General features: G+C 42.2%; 1 non-coding gene across 1 annotated transcript; it reads left to right on the forward strand.

Annotated features, from left to right (window-relative positions):
* Positions 1 to 393: 393 nt before the first annotated feature.
* LOC138391190 (small Cajal body-specific RNA 1) lies at positions 394 to 564 on the forward strand. Its single transcript, XR_011234803.1, has one exon. It is a non-coding gene; the product is annotated as a small Cajal body-specific RNA 1 (non-coding RNA).
* Positions 565 to 20,460: the final 19,896 nt, after the last annotated feature.

Below are 20,460 nucleotides of genomic sequence, written 5' to 3' on the forward strand. Positions count from 1 at the left end.
GCCGAGGCGGGTGGATCGCTCAAGGTCAGGAGTTCGAGACCAGCCTGAGCAAGAGCGAGACCCCGTCTCTACTAAAAATAGAATGAAATTATACGGACAACTAAAAATATATATAGAAAAATTAGCCGGGCATAGTGGCGCATGCCTGTAGTCCCAGCTACTTGGGAGGCTGAGGCAGTAGGATCGCTTAAGCCGAGGAGTCTGAGGTTGCTGTGAGCTAAGCTGACGCCACGGCACTCACTCTAGCCTGGGCAACAAAGTGAGACTCTGTCTCAAAAAAAAAAAAAAAAAAAGAATCCTCCCATCCTGCTTCCCAGAGTACTAGGATTACAGGTGTGAGCCACCGCACCTGGCCACAAATCGTATATCTGATGAGAGTTAATATCCATAATATAGTACTTGATACTAACCAAGCTGTCTATTTCCTAGCCTGTGTCAAAGGCTTGTGATGTGTTGTAATAGCTGGGTTTAAAGAGTGCAATATTAGAACAAAAGCCATGAGTCTTTTAAGGCCAGTGTGTAAAGATACACTCTGACTCTGAGTTATAGCTCAAAGGTTCAACTGGATAGCAAAAAAAAAAAAAAAAAAAAGGAAAGGAAAGAAAAAGACGGAAAACAAAAAAATCCAGAATTTATAAAAAAAATTCCTAAAATTCAACAACATGAAAAATAAACAACCCAATTAAAAAATGGGCAAATGACTTGGAACAGACATTTCTCAAAAACACAAATGGCCAATAAGCACATGAAAACATGCTCACTATTATTACTCATTAAGGAAATGCAAACCAAGTATATGCTACAACATGCATGAACCTTGAAAACATTGTGCTAAATGAAATAAGCCAGGCACAAAGGGACAAATATTGTATGATTCCAATTATGTGAAACCTCTGGAATGGTCAACTTCATAGAAACAGAAAGTAAATTAGACGTTAGCAGGGGTTGGAAGGGAAGTTGTAAGCATAATACGTTCCTTTGCCCAATGCACATGACAAGGTAATACACCAACACACCAGGTTGCAGCAGAGAAAGAGGTGTATATCCACAGGGCAGGTGAATGAGGAAATAGGAGCAAACTTTAAATCCACTTCCCAGAGAATTTGGGGCTAGAATTTAAGGGTTTTCGAGTGGAGATCCTTGATTGGTTGAAGTGTGCAGGGTGAAGTCATGGGATAAGGAGATGAAGAAACTGCATTCTCACACTAATTTGGTTCCTCCATGGTGGCCTTCAAACTATTGGAAACAAAAGCCTTACGATTCCAACTTCAAGAAATTTTAGTCCAGGCATGATGGCTCATGCCTGTAATCCTAGCACTCTGGAAGGCCAAGGCGGGAGGATTGCTTGAGGTCAGGAGTTCAAGACCAGCCTGAGCAAGAGCGAGACTCTGTCTCTACTAAAAATAGAAATAAGTTAGCTGGACAACTAAAAAATATATATATATAGAAAAAATTAGCCGGGGATGGTGGCACATGTCTGTAGTCCCAACTACTCGGGAGGCTGGGCCAGGAGGATTGCTTGACCCCAGGAGTTTGAGGTTGCTGTGAGCTAGGCTGATGCCACAGCACTCTAGTCTGGGCAACAGAGTGAGACTCTGTCTCAAAAAAAATAATAAATAAAAGAAAGAAAAGAAAAGAAATTTTAGGTTGTAATGCAATGGCTCACTTCTATAATCTTAGCACTTTGGGAGGCTAAGGTGGGAGGATCACTTGAGACCAGCAGTTCGAGACCAACCTGAGTAACATAGCCAGACCCCATTTCTAGAAAACAATTAAAAAGTAAATAAGATTCCTTCTCTCTATCTGTCTTTGAGCTAGGATGTTGATCTTCTCTTACATTCTGACTCAGGAGGAACAATAACTATTGTCCCGAGCTTAAGGTTCCTGGGGGAGAGAGCAGTTGCAGAGCAGAACACAAAATAGCAGGACATTGGCAGAGACCAACCCCCAAGAGACTTAGAATCCAGTGAGAAGGGTAGGTAGAGCAGTTTATTTCTCCCATCTCCCAACATCTCTGGCAGGCAGTGGGCTCCCAAGCTACTGGAGTGCTCTTCTACCCTCATAAGCCCCAAAGCTGCTACCACCAGTGAACTGGGAGCTTCCTGAGGATGAAGTACCAGGCTGCCGGCACCCTTGGGGTGACTTCCCCACACTACAGACCCGAGCTGAGACCACAGTTACCATATTGCTTCTCCACCTATTATGCACCTTTGTCCTCCCCAGGGCGCTTCATCTCCCTCAGTTTTTGTCTCCCTCATTCCCACACAAACATTTCCCAACTTCGGCCCAGACCGCAGGAGCCACAGGAAGCCAGTGGGTCCCAGGGGATCTGCGTGATCCCAGAGTCTGGACATTCTGGGTGGGCTGTCTTCTAGAGAGGGGAATAGAGATAACCAGAGTGCTAGCTTTCTTCCATTCAGACCCTTTTCCTCCCCTCCTCCTGCCCCGCCCTTGGCTGCTGAGAGACGGTTGAGCCAGGGCTCACAGGAACTGCTTTTCCTCTCAGTTGGTGCATCCACTATACCAGGGCTCCCACAGAGTGTGGGGCTCAAGCCTTTCCGGACTCTCTTTCTCCCCTTGCCTTCCCCCACCTGCAGCTGCCGAGACAGACAATTGAGCCACCCTGCCGAGGCTTCCACAGAGAGTGGGGTTCAAGCCTTTCCCCTGGGAGGTGTGCAGTGGACTGAGGGGTGCACAGACTGTGAGCTCCCTGCCTGCTGGCCTTCCCTGGTCCGCTTGCCTGGTGACTCCATCAGGACGGGGCATGCCCCGAGGTAGAGGCACATCGAACCTGTGTGGGCACCCCACGGGCAACTCAGGACCAGCATGTTTCTCTCTGGTATGGTGAGGGATTGATCTTGGGGACCCAGAGATAGGCCCAAAGGTCAGAACCTGTACCCCCAGGTCTCAGTCACATTGCTTGGGGGCAAGGAGGGAAGATTTGTGATTGGGTAAGGCCACTATGGCCCCTCCCTGGTGGCTTTGCCGGGAAGCTGGGAGCAGACCTTTGACCCCTGCTGAAACAGATACCTTGACAGCTTTAGTGGAGACTGAGGGCAAGCTGACCCAGCTCAGTCCTGCCAAGTCCCCCCCAACACCCACTGTTGCTATGGCAAAGAATAAGGACTCACCTGAAGTTCCAGGGCCCCACGCAACCCCTGGGGCAATCAAGTGCTTCTCCTGAGGGACTAGGGCTGGTCATAGGACCCAAAAGTAACATTGCAGCTTGTTATTTTTGGCAAGTACCACCTACTGACGGGGGAGCCGGTCAATTCACACACCCTTTACAGCATTTACTGATGCAATCATACATGATGTAGTTGAATTTCACCCACAAGCACCACCCACTGTCCCAGAGATTAAACTGGGAATTCCATTAGCTAAAGAAAATCCAAAAATAAGAAGCAAAAGTTGCTCCAGATGAGAAGAAATCAGCATAAGATCTCTGGATACAAGAAATCAGAGTAAAAGACACCCCCCGAAAAGAAAACAATAATTCCATATCAATGGAAACCAACCTAAATGAGAATATTGAAATGACTGATAAAGCACTTTTTTTTTTTTTTTTTGAGACAGAGTCTCACTCTGGTGCCCGGGCTAGAGTGCCATGGCATCAGCCTAGCTCACAGCAACCTCAAACTCCTGGGCTCAAGCAATCCTACTGCCTCAGCCTCCCGAGTAGCTGGGACTACAGGCATGCGCCACCATGCCCGGCTAATTTTTCTATATATATTTTTAGCTGTCCATATAATTTCTTTCTATTTTTAATAGAGATGGGGTCTCGCTTCTGCTCAGGCTGGTCTCGAACTCCTGAGCTCAAACAATCCACTCGCCTCGGCCTCCCAGAGTGCTAGGATTACAGGCGTGAGCCACCACACTTGGCCTGATAAAGCATTTCAATAAGAATTGTAAGGAAGCTCAATGAAATACAAGAGAAAATAGAAACCCAACAAAAAGAAACCACAAAAACAATGCAGGAAATGAATGAAAAATTCACTAAAGAAATTGAATTATTAAAAAATTGATTCAAGGAAATACAAAACACAGTGGAAACCCTTAAGAATAGGCTAGATCAGGCAGAAGAAAGAATCTCCGAGCTAGAAGACAACACCTTTGAATTAAGCAAGTCAGTCAAAATGAAAAAATAGAGAAATAAGAGGAATGAAAAAAAGCCTACAAGAAATATGGGATTGTGTAAAGAGGCCTCACATTAGAATCATAGGCATCCCTGAGGGTGACAAGAAAATACTAGAAAGGGCTGGAAAAGCTATTTGAGGGAATACCGAAGGAAGATTTTCCAGGTCTTGCTAGAAACCTGGACATCCAAGTACTAGAAGTGCAATGGACTCCTGGGAGATTCATCGCCAAGAGGAAATCACCACAACATATAGTTATCAGACTGGTCAAAGTTAACACAAAAAAGGACCTACTATGAGCCATAAGGCAAAAGCATCAGGTAACTTAAAAAGGAAAACCTGTCAGACTGACTGCAGAGACTTCTCAACTGAGACCTTATAAGCCAGAAGGGACTGAGGCCCTATTCTCAGTCTTCTTAAACAGAATAATGGTCAGCCTAGAATTTTGTATCCTGTAAAACAAAGTTTCTGTATGAGGGAGAAATAAAAGACTTTCTCCAATAAGCAAACACTGAAGGATTTTGTCAAGACCAGACCTGCCCTGCAGGAAGTACTCATATCTGCATTATACCCTGATCAGCACAAGAGACACCCACCAGTGTAAAACCACCCAAATGCTAAAGTTCAGAGCCCAATTACCACCACAATGGCTCAAGAGGTAAAATAAAGCAATAAAGTTCTACTCAACAGGATGAACAGAAATCCACTCTCCTTATCAATGCTTTCAATAAATGTGAATGGCTTAAACTTCCCACTGAACAGACACAGGCTGGCTCAATGGATAAAACAATACAAGCCAAGTATCTGCTGTCTCCAGGAAACACATCTAACCCAAGAGGACTCATTCAGACTTGAGGTGAAGGGATGGAAAACAATATTCCATGCAAATGGAAACCAAAAGAAATTTGGTGTAGCCATTCTCATATCAGATAACATAGACTTCAAATCACCAAAAGCAAAGAAAGACAAAGACAGTCATTATCTAATGGTGAAGGGAAGAACTCAACAAGAATATATAACAATCCCAAATATCTATGCCCCTAACATGGGTGTGCCCAGATTCATAAAGCAAATACTACTTGATCTAAACAAAATAATAAACAACAGCATTGTAATAAATAGCTGAGGACTTCAACACCCCACTGACAGATCCTCCAAGCAGAAAATAAACAAAGAAACAGTAGACTTAAACAGGACTCTAGAACAAATGGGCCTAACAGACATTTACAGAAAACCCAAAACTACTGAATATGTGTTCTTCTCATCAGCTCATGGACCATTCTCTAAGATTGATCACATCCTAGGACACAAAACATGTCTCAACAAATTTTCAAAAATAGAAATTATACCATGTATCTTCTCAGACCACAGTGTAATAAAATTAGAAATCCATTCCAACAGAAACACTCAACTCTACACAAAGTCATGGAAATTAAATAATCTACTATTGAATGATTATTGGGTCAAGGAGGAAATTATGATGGAAATCAAAAGATTCTTCAAACTAAATGACAAAGGGGACACAAATTTATGAAAATCTGTGGACTTCTGCAAAAGCAGTCCTAAGGGGAAAATTCATAGCCTTAAATGCCTATGTCCAAAAGACAGAAAGATCACAAATCAACAATCTTATGAATTGTCTCAAGGAATCGGAAAAGGAAGAGCAAACCAATCCCAAACCCAGCAGAAGAAAAGAAATAACTAAGGTCAGAGCAGAGCTAAATGAAACTGATTCCAAGCTGAGCATGGTGACTCATACCTGTAATCCTAGCACTCTGGGAGGCCAAGGCAGAAGGATCACTTGAGCTCAGGAGTTTTAGAGCAGCCTGAGCAAGAGTGAGACCCTGTCTCTACTAAAAATAGAAAAAGTTAGCTGGGTGTGGTGACACACACCTGTAGTCCCAGCTACTTGGGAGGATGAGGCAGGAGGATCACCTGAGCCCAGGAGTTTGAGGTTGCTGTGAGCTAGGCTGATGCCATGGCAGTCTAGCCTAGGCAACAGAGTGAGACTCTGCCTCAAAAAAAAAAAAAAAAAAAAAAAAAAAATTTGATTCCAAAAGAATTATACAGAAGATCAATGAAACAAAAAGTTGGTTCTTTGAAAAGATAAACAAAATCAATAGGCCTCTCACTAGATTAACCAGAAACAGCAGAAACAGAAAAGAAAGGACACTAATAAGCTCAATCAGAAATGAAAAAGGAGAGGCCGAGGCGGGAGGATTGCTCGAGGTCAGAAGTTTGAGACCAGCCTGAGCAAGAGCGAGACCCTGTCTCTACTAAAAATAGAAAGAAATTAGCCAGACAACTAAAAATACATAGAAAAAATTAGCCGGGCATGGTGGCACAGGCCTGTAGTTCCAGCTACTCAGGAAGCTGAGGCATAAGGATTGCGTGAGCCCAGGAGTTTGAGGTTTCTGTGAGCTAGGCTGACACCACAGTACTCTAGCCCAGGCAACAGAGCAAGACTCTGTCTCAAAAAAAAAAAAAAAAAGAAAAAGAAAAGAAAAAGGAAATATTACAAATGATACCACAGAAATACAAAATATCATCTCTGAATACTATAAAATCTCTATTCACATAAACTTGAAAACATTGAGGAAATGACAAATTATTGGAAACACACAACCTCCCTAGGATAAATCAGGAAGAAACAGAACTCCTGAGCAGACCAATATCAAATAACAAAATTGAAGCCACAATAAAAAGTCTTCCAACAACAAAAGTCCTGGACCAGATGGTTTCACAGCTGAATTTTACCAGACCTACAAGGAACTGGTACTTACACTGCAGAAATTATTTCATAACATTGAGAAGGGAGGAATCTTCCCCAACTTATTCTGCGAAGCCAATGTCACCTTCATACCAAAGCCAGGAAAGGACACAACAAAAAAAGACAACTACAGACCAATATTCCTTAAGAATATAGATGTGAAAATTCTCAGTAAAATCCTATCAAACCAAATTCAGCTGCACATCAAAGAAATAATCTTCCATGACCAGGTGGGCTTCATCCCAGGGATGCAAGGATGGTTCAACATAGACAGATCTATCAATGTGATTGGCCACATAAATAGAAGCAAAAATAAAGACCATATGATCCTCTCAATAGAAGTAGAAAAAGCATTTGACAAAATTCAGCACCCTTTTATGATAAGAACTCGTAACAAAATAGGCATAGGTGGAACATATCTCAAAAATATAAAAGTCATATATGACAGACTCACAGCCAACATCTTACTGAACAGGGAAAAACTGAGAGCATTCCTGCTTAGAACTGGAACCAGACAAGGTTGCCCACTGTCACCACTTCTATTCAATGTACTGCTGGAAGCCCTAGCCAGAGCAATCAGGCAAGAAAAGGAAATCAAGGTATCTAAATGGGTAAAGAAGAGATAAAACTATCACTCTTTGCTGATGATATGATCTTATTTCTAAAAAATCCCAAAGATTCTGCCAAGAGACACCTGGAATTGATAAATAAATTCAGCAAGTCTCAGGTTATAAAATCAATGTACACAAATCAGTAGCATTCCTATATACCAACAACAGTCAAGCTGAGAATCATATCAAAGGCTCAATACCTTTCACAATGGCAATAAAGAAATAAAATTTCTAGCAATATATTTAACCAAGGAGGTAAAAGACCTCTAAAAGGAGAACTATGAAAGACTGAGGAAAGAAATCGTAGAGGATATAAACAAATGGAAAAACATATCTTGCTCATGGATTGGCAGCATCGATATTGTTGAAATGTCTATATTACCTAAAGTGATTTACAGATTCAATGAAATGCTCATTAAAGTACCAACGTCATTTTCTGCAGATCTAGAAAAAATAATTCTATGCTTCATAGGGAACCAAAAAATGCCCCATATGGCCAAAACAACCTTAAGCAAAAAGAACGAATCAGGAGGTATCAATTAACAGACTTCAAGCTATACTACAAGGCTATAGTAACCCAAAACAGCACGGTACTGGCACAAGAAAAGAGACATAGACCAATGGATCAGAACAGAGAACCCAAATATAAAACCATCCTCATATTGCCATCTGATCTTTGACAAAGCAGACAAAAACATACACTGGGGAAAAGAATCCCTATACAATAAATAGTGCTGGGAAAATTGGATAGTCACACGTAGAAGATAGAAACAGTCACAAGAGGTGAAATTAATTCATGATAGATAACAGACTTAAGGCATGAAACTATAAGAATTCTAGAAGAAAATGTTGGAAAAACTCTTATAGACATTGGTCTGGGCAAATAATTTATTAAGAAGACCCCAAAAGCAATCACAGCAACAACAAAAATAAATAGATGGGACCTGATCAAATTAAAAAGGTTCCACACAGCCAAGGAAACAATCAATAGGTCAAACAGACAACCTACAGAATGGGAGAAAATATTTGCATGCTATACATCCGATAAAGTGCTGATAACCAGAATTGACAAAAAACTTAAGCAATTCAGCAAGAAAAAAAATCAAACAATCCCATTAAAAAGTGGGCAAAAGACATCAAAAGGAACTTTTCAAAAGAAGATAGACTAATGGCCAACAAATGTATGAAAAAGTGCTCAACATCTCTAATCATCAGGGAAATGCAAATCAAAACCACAATGAGATATCACCTAACTCCAGTGAGAATGGCTTTTATCAAAAAGTCCCAAAACAATGAATGCTGATGTGGATGTAGAGAGATAGGAACACTTACACACTTTTGGTGGGACTGCAAACTAGTACAACCTCTGTGGAAAGTAGTATGCAGATACCTCAAAGAACTAAAACTAGACCTACCATCTGATCCAGCAATCCCACTACTGGGTATTTATCCAAAGGAAAAAAAAGGCATTTTACAAAAAAGTCACCCACACCCAAATGTTTATAGCAGCACAATTCACAATTGCAAAGATGTGGAAACAACCCAAGTGCTCATCAATACATGAGTGGATTAATAAAATGTGGTATATGTATACCATGGAATACTATTCAGCCATAAAAAGTGGTGAACTAATACCTTTTGTATTAACCTGGATGGAACTGGAGACCACTCTCCTAAGTGAAGTATCACAAGAATGGAAAAACAAACACATTCTAAGTGAAGTATCACAAGAATGGAAAAATAAATGGAAAAAAAAACCACACATGTAGTCACCATTAAATTGGAACTACTAGATCAACACTTACGTGCACATACAGAAATAACACTCATCAGAAATCAAGCAGGTGGGGTGGGGGGGAAGAGGGAGTGGGTAAATTCACACCTAATGGGTACAATAACTTTGTTTGTTTTTTTCTTTTTTTGAGACAGAGTCTCACTCGGTTGCCCGGGCTAGAGTGCTGTGGTGTCAGCCTAGCTCACAGCATCCTCAGACTCCTGGGCTCAAGCGATCCTCCTGCCTCAGCCTCCCGAGTAGCTGAGACTACAGGCATGTGCCACCATGCCCGGATAATTTTTCTATATATATTTTAGCTGTCCGTATAATTTCTATTTTTAGTAGAGATGGGGTCTCGCTTTTGCTCAGGCTGGTCTCAAACTCCTGAGCTCAAACGATCCTCCTGCCTTGGCCTCCCAGAGTGCTAGGATTACAGGTGTGAGCCACTGCGCCCGGCCCATAAATTGCTTTTGTACAGTTTGAGTCAAAGTGCCTGGCCTGAGTACAATAACTTTGCACCTGGCCTGGGTACAATAACTTTGCGCCTGGCCTGGGTACAATAACTTTGACTCAAACTGTACAAAAGCAATTTATGGGCTGGGCGCAGTGGCTCACACCTGTAATCCTAGCACTCTGGGAGGCCGAGGCAGGAGGATCGTTTGAGCTCAGGAGTTTGAGACCAGCCTGAGCAAGAGCGAGACCCCATCTCTACTAAAAATACAAATTATACGGACAGCTAAAATATATATAGAAAAATTAGCCGGGCATGGTGGCACATGCCTGTAGTCTCAGCTACTCGGGAGGCTGAGGCAGGAGGATCGCTTGAGCCCAGGAGTCTGAGGATGCTGTGAGCTAGGCTGACACCATAGCACTCTAGCCCGGGCAACCGAGTGAGACTGCAATTTATGTAACCAAAATGTTTGTACCCCCATAATATTCTGAAATAAATAAATAAATAAATAAGAGGTAAATATAAGTAAGGTGTTTTCCTGAGTTCTGTGAGCCACTCTGGCAAATTAATTAAATTTGAAGAAAGGGTCCTAAGAGCCCCAATTTATAGCTGGGCAGTCAGAAGCACAGGCCACAATCTGGAGCTTGCCATTGGCATTTAAAGTGGGGGACAGTCTTGAACTGAGCCCTGAATCTTCAAAATCTCATGTTATTTCCAGGTTTGTAGTGTTAGAATCAAATTGAATTGAGAGTACACACAGCTGGTGTCCACTGGAGACTCTGCTGGAGAATTGCTTGGTTTGTAAGAAGTGTGTTGGTTGTGTCAGAGTAGAAAGTAGGAAAAACAATTTGATTTTTCCTGTATCTACAGCTCTTCTTGAAATATTTCTGTATGCTTGAAGTGACTTCAAACTTTTAAAATTTCAAAAACAAACCTATGAGATATCACTAAGCACTTTCTAGAGTAGCTGCAGTTTACAAGACTGGCAATATCAAGTGTAGGTGAAAATGTGCTCTCATGTATTGCTGGACACAAAGAAAATTAGGTAAAGTACTGTAGGGTCCAAGGGAAAACTTCCCTTTCACCCTCTGAAGGCTTGCTGAAAATCAACTGACAACAAGACGAATTAATAGGAGAAAAAGCATGCAGATTTTATCCATAGCATGGGGAATTGCAGGAGAATTACTACCCAATAACCCAATGACGTACAAAAGCTTATATACCCTTCTTCATAGGGGAGGGGAGAGATGGGCATGTAGATAATTCATTTGAGGGGCAGTAAATGATTATTAGGGAGAAGGAATGGACCTGAGAGATAGAAATTAATTTGTAAATTATTCTCTGTGAAAGTTGAATGGTCTCAGAGGCAGACGCTACCTTGTGGAAAAAGTCCCTCCAGGTGTAGTTGCATGCCTCATTCTTCAGTCTTCTTTTTTTGTTTTAAGGGACAGGTTCTTCTTCTGTCACCAAGGCTGGAGTGCAGTGTTCAGATCATATGCCACTGTAACCTTGACTTCCTGGGCTCAAAGGATCCTCCCACCTCAGCTTCCCAAGTAGCTGGGACTACAGGCACACGTGGCCACGCCTGGCTAATTTTTCTTTTTTTAGACATGGAGATCTTGCTATTTTGCCCAGGCTGCTCTTGAACTTCTGGCCCCAAGCTATCCTCCTGCCTCAGCCTCTGAAAGTGCTGGGATTACAGGCATGAGCCACTGTGCCTGGCCTCCTCAGCATTCTTTTCTGCAATAGATAATGAGATTTTTGGGGAGGACATAGGAAGGCAATTCTGTCTCTTTTGGAAAGAATCTGTCAGATAAGGAAATTCCAGAGATAATCCCTCCCTGAGTTTGGGGGGAAAGGAACAAGAGAGAGTTAGAGTGACCTTGATTCTGAGGCATCTTATAAGGCCTCAGTAAGTTACAGTGCCAGTCTTTAGGGTTTTGCTTTCTGAGTGTAGGGGCCGCCCCTGGGCAAAAACCAATTTCCTGCCCAGGGGCGGCCCCTAGAGACGCCTTGGCTTGCGTGCAAGACCACAGGCCCTTGACTATCAGTCACAGGGAACAGGTTATATGATCAGCAGGCCGCGTGCGGACCTATCGATCATCAATAGACCGTGTGCAAGACCTATTGATCTCTGGCCTCAAGAAGCACGTCCAGTTTCACTGACTCTGGGCAAAAACCAATTTCCTGCCCAGGGGCGGCCCCTACACTGAGCCCCAGCAGTACTTTGGTAAATCGTTGAGCAGTACCTACCAAAGATAAACAATTGTCTATCCAATGACACAGCAATTCCACTCTTAAGTGTATAGCCAAGAGAATAAGTACATATGTCCATTAAAAGGCTGGTATAAGATGTTCATAGCAGCATTATTTATTATAATCAACAACTAAATACAATCTAAAATACCATCAACAGTAGAAAGGATAAATAAATTGTAGCTCTATTCATATAATGGAATACTATATAGCAGTAAAAAATACAAACTCCATTACTCCCAGAACATTGGATTTATCTCGCAGACATAATGTTCATTGAAAGAATCCAGGCCGGGCGCGGTGGCTCACGCCTGTAATCCTAGCACTCTGGGAGGCCGAGGCGGGTGGATTGCTCAAGGTCAGGAGTTCGAGACCAGCCTGAGCGAGACCCCGTCTCTACTAAAAATAGAAAGACATTATATGGACAACTAAAAATCTATATAGAAAAAAAAAATTAGCCGGGCATAGTGGCGCATGCCTGTAGTCCCAGCTACTCGGGAGGCTGAGGCAGTAGGATCGCTTAACCCAAGGAGTCTGAGGTTGCTGTGAGCTAAGCTGACGCCACGGCACTCACTCTAGCCTGGGCAACAAAGTGAGACTCTGTCTCAACAAAAAAAAAAAAAAAAAAAAAAAAAGAAAGAATCCAGATACACTAAGTACATATTATGTGATTTTATGTATATGGATTTCAAGAATACTAAACCTTATCTATGCTGGCAAGTGCCTTGAGTTCTAAGGATTTCAGGGCCAGCCTGGGCAATATAGTGAGATCCCATCTCTTAAAAGAAAACTCAAAATTCATCTATGCCAATAAAAGAAAGAATAATGATTACTTCTGAGGGGTTGAGGGTTGGGGAGATAGTGACTGGGAAGGGATATGAAAAAGCCTCTGAGGTGCTGGGAACAATCCTATCTTTTTTTGGGTGATGGTTATATGAGTGTATACATATGCAGAACTTTATTAAGCTGTACACTTCATTATATGTATATTTTACCTTGATTTTTTAAAATGGAGTAAATAAAACTAAACTGAGATACTACTTTTCATTTGTAAGGTTTACAAAAATCCCAAAGTTTGAAAACACTGTTGTCGAAATTTAGGGGAATTAGTCACACTCATGCATTGCTGGTATGCAAGTTGTTAAACGCCATATGGGGGTAATTTGGAATAAATATAAAAAGTACAGATGCATATTATATCCTTTGACTCACAAATCCCACATCTAGGAGTTTATCTTGCAGATATACTGCATGGAACATGATACAGACATGAGATTACACATTAGGCATGAGATTAAACCTTATGGCTTTGTATATAATAGGGTAAGACTGAAAATATGTAAATGTCCATCAACTAGGTTAATAGATTATGGTATAGCCACAAAATTAATACTATGCATCTGCAAAAATAAAAAAATAAGGAAGTGAAGGAAATAAAAATATTTTACCCCAAAATATACTTCTTTGACATAATTTGAGATGGCTGTTTATAGGACCTACAAACAAGTAGTCCTGCAAAGTTCTTTTATGGGGGAGATTTGCATCTGTAGAGAAAATCTGCATTGATGCAGCCAGGTTTTCTCTGAAAACTGCCCTAGTACAGATCTAGGAAAGAGTAACTGAGAGTCTGACACCTTTAAAGGTCTGAAAGAAACATTTGCCATCTGTTTTCTCTGAGGGCTGCCACCTGTGAGATTTCATCTCTATCAACCACCTTTGCTAGCCAGGTTTCCTCTTCTCTCTGCTTCCCATAACCTGTTTTGCCATGATCCAAGCCCCATTCTTTCTGCAACCTCAAGATGGTATATAAGCTTCTGAACCCCATTGAGAGGTTGGGGTAATCACTCTGTTGTTCTCCCGACTTTTGCAAGTTAATAAGTTTGTATGCCTTTTCTCCCATTAATCTCTTTTTGTGAGTTGATTTTTCAGCTAACCTTCAGAGGACACATGAAAAGCTTTCCTTTGGTCCCTACAGAAGCTCTTTCCAAACTGATGAGAAAAGAAAATAACTTTTATCTGAGAAATGAAAGTCCTTTAAATTATCAAGTCAAGAGAGACATTAAAATGAGACCTCAATCATGTCCTACTCCCTCGCCCTTTGAGCTATGTATTCATCTCTTGAAACTGCTTGCCATTGCCACAAGTAGCTATAAATTAACCTAGTAATACCACACTGGACACTGTAGCCCATACCTTATAGCTTAACAATGTATAGCCAATCGCTAATCAGTTTTATTTCTGTAAACCAGTGGGAGTTCCTAACAAACAACTTTGTATCAGCCCACCCTCATCCCGCTATTTTGCCTTTAAAAATCCACTTGTGGCCAGGCGCGGTGGCTCACGCCTGTAATCCTAGCACTCTGGGAGGCCGAGGCAGGAGGATCGCTCGAGGTCAGGAGTTCGAGACCAGCCTGAGCAAGAGAGAGACCCTGTCTCTACTAAAAATAGAAAGAAATAATCTGGACAGCTAAAAATACATGGAAAAAAATTAGCCGGGCATGGTGGCACATACCTGTAGTCCCAGATACTCGGGAGGCTGAGGCAGAAGGATTGCTTGAGCCCAGGAGTTTGAGGTTGCTGTGAGCTAGGCTGATGCCACGGCACTCTAGCCTGGGCAACAGAGCGAGACTCTGTTTCAAAAAAAAAAAAAAAAAAAAAATCCACTTGTAACTGCTGCTAATAGAAGTGTACATTCAGGACAACTTGTATCTATGCTCCTGGGTTGCAATCCTCAAGCTTAGCCCAGACAAACTTTGCTTACAATAATCTTGCCTCAACTTCTTCCTTTTAGGTCAACACTAATATGGAAAAAGTTCCAAGATATATTATTAAATAAGCTAAGCAAGGTGCTACCTTTCATGAAAGAAAAGGGGAAACATAATATATATGTATGTTTCTTCTCACATAAAAAAAGTTATTAATAGGAAGAACCAAAAATAAGTTAATTAAAGGACTTCTATGTATGTGGATATAGATGAGAAAGGGGTAGATGTAAGAGAAACTTTTATTGTGTAGCTTTTTATACTTTTAAATTTTTATTTATTTTTAATTTTTTTCAGAGATGGGGTCTTGCTTTGTTGCCCAGGCTGGAGTACAGTGATCACTCACTGCAGCCTGGAACCCCTCCTGCCTCAGCCTCCCAAGTAGCTGGAATTGTAGGCTCACACTACTACACCAGGCTAATTTTTCTATTTTTTTGTAGAGACAGGGTCTTGCTCTTGCTCAGGCTGGTCTCGAACTCCTGGGCTCAAGGGATCCTCCGGCCTCAGGCTCCCAAAGTGCTAGGATTACAGGCATGAGCCACCACACCTGGCTCACAGCCACTTTTATATACAGCTATTGCTAGCCATTCCCATGTAGGAATAGGTTAAAGGAATGTTCTCCCACTGACTCAGCTGACTCATCCAGCATTGTGACAGGGACAGTTCAGTGTTTGTAACAATATGAACATATCCTACCTATATGCTGAGCACTGGAAGCACATGGTTAGTAGAGGAAAAACAAGGTTTGAAGTATACAGAGCCAGAGACTAGGAAAATTCTTCCATTTTCTAATCATTGGTGCCTAGTCAAAGCAGAAGTTCTCTTCTATCAGGAATACACTTGGTTATATAATGTATATCATTATAAACATATTTTTTCTTTTATGATTAAAATTGTGCAAAATGTAACTTATCAGAACTCTTATGTTTGTAGGGCATATACCTGTACCAGTATTACGAATGGCAAGTTTGTGCATGGAGTTGCATGCTGTATGCATCCCACTTATTGATAAAAAAATAAACTTCATTTAACTTGACTCAAGGAAAGACTGAATTATCTTTCTTTTCCCTCCATAGAAAATATTATAAAATCATTGTCCTATGAAATGGACAATGCAACAAGAAAAGTAGCAAGTAATATTATAGACATGTGTCAGACAGTTAATAAAGATACTGTTATTTTTTTCTAGATTTTGAGATGTTTGGTTATTTGTCAGTTTTTTGAAATTTGTAATTTGGACTGGTGTAGTGGTGTGTGCCTGTAGCCCCACCTATTTGGGAGGCTGAGGAGGGAGGATCCCAGGAGTTTGAGACCAGCCTGGGCAACATAGTGAAACCTCCCATCTCTAATTAAAAAAAAAAAGGAAGAAATTTGGGCCAGGTGCAGTGGCTCACGCCTGTAATCCTAGCACTCTGGAAGGTTGAGGCAGGAGGATTACTTGAGCTCAGGAGTTGGAGATCAGCCTGAGCAAGAGTGAGACCCTGTCTTTTCAAAAAATAAGAAAAAAAAGCCGGGCATCATGGGTGTGCCTGTAGTCCCAGCTGCTCGGGAGGCTGAGGCAGGAGGGTCGCTTGAGCCCAGCAGTTTGAGGTTGCTGTGAGCTACCATGACTCCACTGCACTCTACCCAGGGCAACAGAGTGAGAGTCTCAAAAAAGAAAAAAAAAAGAAGAGAAATTTGTAATTTCTTTTCACATTGTAATTAAATATTTCATAAGTAATTCCGTATTCTTTTTCCTAAAAAAGACACACCAAACTGTGTAAGCTCCAGGTCCCACAAAACCTGGATCCACCCTGGCTCAGAGCCAGCTGCAGAGGGACTTTGAGGAGACAGTAAACCTGCTTAGCGGAGTTTGTAGATAGAAATACCGTGTTCCATGTGATATAATCCTCCTCCTCCCCATATCCTGTATGGAATCTTTAGTAAAATCGGTATTTTTCACTTTAAAATTTAACAGAGAACAAGGTGGAAAAGGCTTGGATTAACAGCAGCAATGTGAGAAGAACTGTGTGGGTGCCATACACATGCTGCCATACACAGGTGTGGCAGCAAGTAGAGTAACAGCCAGTTGTGTGACAGGCGTGGGGAGGTGACAGTCCTGCTCTCTGCACTCCTCAGTCTGTGCCTGGAAGCTTCTGCTGCAGGTAGGGAGGCAAGTTGTCCAAGGGAGGCAGACAAACCTGCAGGCGCTCATCCAGAATGATAAAGAGAAATCAGATCTTGGAGAATCTCTAAAGATATTACTTACAGATGGTCTTTGAGTTATGATTTTTCAACTTTACGATAGTACTTACATAAGCCATTGTTTTTCAAACAGTATTCAGTAAATTATGTGAAATGTTTAACACTCTATTATAAAATAGGCTTTGTGTAAGATGATTTTGTCTGACTATAGGCTAATGTAAGTGTTCTGAGCACATTTCAGGTAGGTTAAGCTGAGCTATGACGTTTGGTAGGTTGGGTGTATTAAATGCATTTTTGACTTAAACAAATATTTTCAACTTACTTAGGATGGGTTTCTTGAGACGTAACTGCATTGTAGTTCAAGGAACATCGGTAGTGATGTTATAGTGCTGAGACTCCAATATAGGGGGTGGAGAGGCAGGCATCATTGTTGGAAGAGAGAGGAGACATCTGCACAGTTAGAAAGGCGGGTGCTAGGACCAGCCCAAGAGGTGGGAGGACCAATTGGCTTTTCTATAAATGTAAAGGGAATTTATATTAAATATCCAATGTCAAACAATTGATAATTCACATTAGAATGATGTTCATCAAATGTTAGCAATGACTATTTTGATATCAGAATTTTAGGAGATTTAAAATTTGATCTGTATACTTTTTTTGTCTAAGTGTGTGTTATTTCTAAGAAATGATAATGTCATTAGTCTTTTTTAAAAGCCTCTATTAGATATACTTGGTCTCCAAAGTCCTGATTCAGCTACTGAAATACCTCTACCCTTGCTTCTTCTCCCAACTATCACACGAGTGGATTTAGGTCATCCCAAGTTTCACAGTGTGTATAAAAACTCATCTCCAAGCTTAACAAAACAAAGGATCCAACAAGATGCACCTTCCAGCCAGGTATGCATCTGTAGTCCTGGCTCAGGAGGCTGAGGTGGGAGGATCATTTGAGCCCCGGGAGTTTGAGGCCAGCCTAGAAAACAGTGAGACCCCTGTCTCTAAAATAAAAACAAACAAAAAAGGATGCACCTTTCTTAGATGGCAGTTTTAGGGGCAAGCCCCCTTTTCCATAAATAAAATTATTCCCTCAAAAGGAATTCTGATGGTTGAAATATCTCCATCTTCTTATATTAGGAAGAATATTCTAATTACAGTAGTTTAAAAATAGAATGGTCTTAGTTCCAAGTCCCTAAAAGTTTTCCAATAGAAAATGGAAGATCCCAGATATTTTAAAAAGAATTTCAGCCCTGGTAGGCAGTTGGATGGCATAGCCTCTGCTCTTTCTCCCAACACAAAGATTTTTATTTACTTATTTCATTTTTATTGTTTTTGTTTGTTTTTTGAGACAGCATCTCGCTCTGTTGCCCCAGGTAGAGTGCAGTGGCATCACCATAGCTCACTGCAACCTCAAACTCCTGGGCTCAAGTGACATTCTTGCTTCAGCCTCCTGAGTAGCTGGAACTACAGGTGCCCACCATGATACCTGGCTAATTTTTCTGTTTTTAGTAGAGACGGGGTCTTGCTCTTGCTCAGGCTGGTCTTGAACTCCTGAGCTGAAACAATCTTCCCACCTTGGCCTTCCAGAGTGCTAGGATTACAGGTGTGAGCCACCATGCCCAGCCTCACAAAGATTTTTAGATCTTACTACTATCTCTCTTTGAAAGTTCCAATCATATGCTGCATTGCACGTCCAACTGTTCTCTGGACATCAGCACCTCCTTGTATCTAGCATTATGGTTTGTATAACTCATACTCTTAATAATACAAACACCTAGTTCTTACTACCTGCCAGTCAGTGTTCTAAGCATGTAACAGAAAGAATTAAGTCACGTAATCCTCAAAATGAGCCTATGAGGTAGGTCTTATTATGACCATTCTCAACTTACAGACAGACAACTGAGGGCAGAGAGAAGTTGAGTAGTTGCCCCAGGTTCCATGAATTATGAGTGGCAGAGCTGGCATTTGAATCCAGGAAGGCTGTCTCCACAGTCCAGCCTCTTAACCAACACTGCCTCTCACTTGATAGAGGTGTGTAATTGTGCCAGTTCTGAACACTGAGATCTACACGGTATTTTGGCCAAGTTTTTGCTTGCTGGGAGTTTGGTAGGCTGAGACAAAACAAGCTGACCTGATCATAGGACACATAACAGCCAAGGTATACTATATGCAGTCCATATTTGGAAACCAAAGGCAGTCAGTACTACTGGGGTAGTTGCATCAAGTCCAGAAGGGGTGCCACAGTGATTAACAGATGTGCTTGATTAAATATGGAATCGTTACTTTTGGAAACTTCTTAAAGGGCAACCAGCCCAACCACTTGCTCACTGGTGCCCGTGTATGTGGTATGGAAGTGGGTGGCTGGGGTCTTTTCCTATCTGGAACCGCTCACTGCTTCTCTAACCTTGGCTTTGACCTACAGTCAAGCAGGTTCTTCCCCACTCCCACCCCCAAATTTCCCCTTCTCCTGGTAGAATTTGGTCTGGGAGCAGGTATGGGGTGTGGTCTTACCTTCCTCGAGAGCCCCCTTGCCTCTGCTTTGTGCAACACCAAATTCGTCAGCATCCAGACCCTTTGCCCTGGTGGTAAACACCTCACATGGAATCTGACTTGTGTTCCAACCCAAAGAGATTAAATCTCCCTGGACAGCATTATTTTTCTATGGTTAATTTATTTATTTTTATAGCTCATGCAACTTAATTAAAAAATGACTTTCAGACTACTAAACTGGCTTCTGCTGCTAAATTAGATTCCATGCATCTGTCCTGAAAGGTATAAATCTTTCAAAAAAAATAATGATTACTAAATGTAGTGCTATGATAAATAAATTACCCAAGGCCTTTGACGCAGGGAAAAGAGCGGGTGGGGGAGGAGGTTATTTGTCTGTTTCAGCTCTGTTTTTTCCAGGCCCTGGCCTCGTGCTGGCTGGTTAGGCTGGGGAGCCCTCTGCACACCGGCCTCCCCTCGCCCAAGGTGCCTTCCTAGCCTGCCCCCTCCAGGGGTGTCACGTGGGCTGGTGAGATAATGTACGTGCAAGCGTTTATCAACTCCAAGGCACAACTGAGTGCCAATTATTGTGATTATTCTTATACTCCAGGGAAACCCTCTTGCCCCCACCCCTCCCAAACCTACCAGGCGGGACAGCCCGCGACACTCGGAGAGGCCAGACCGCCCCTCCCATATGGGCGGGGGTTCCTGGCACAGACCAGTCTCCCTGGCCTGGGGGGAGGGGCTTTATTGCCACCCTCCCGCCCCCAGTAATGGCTTTCCCAGTCCTTCCTGGCTTCTGGGGCCTTCCTCCGGAAGGAAATCTCCTCAGTTCCAGTGAAAGTTCTCGAGCTGCTGAAATCTGCTCCTTGGGCCTCTCCTCGCCCCCGCCCCCGGCCCCCTCCCCTGCTAGTGCCGGCGCTGGAGCCAGGCTGCCCCGGAAGGATCTGACCGGCAATTTCCTAGAATTGTCTTGCTGGGGCTCCTCGGTCGTCCCGCTCCCCACCTCATCTCAGTTTCCCCTCCCCAGAGCCC

This window comes from Eulemur rufifrons, chromosome 8, assembly GCF_041146395.1.
Source record: "Eulemur rufifrons isolate Redbay chromosome 8, OSU_ERuf_1, whole genome shotgun sequence".
NCBI classification, from domain to species: Eukaryota; Metazoa; Chordata; class Mammalia; order Primates; family Lemuridae; genus Eulemur; species Eulemur rufifrons.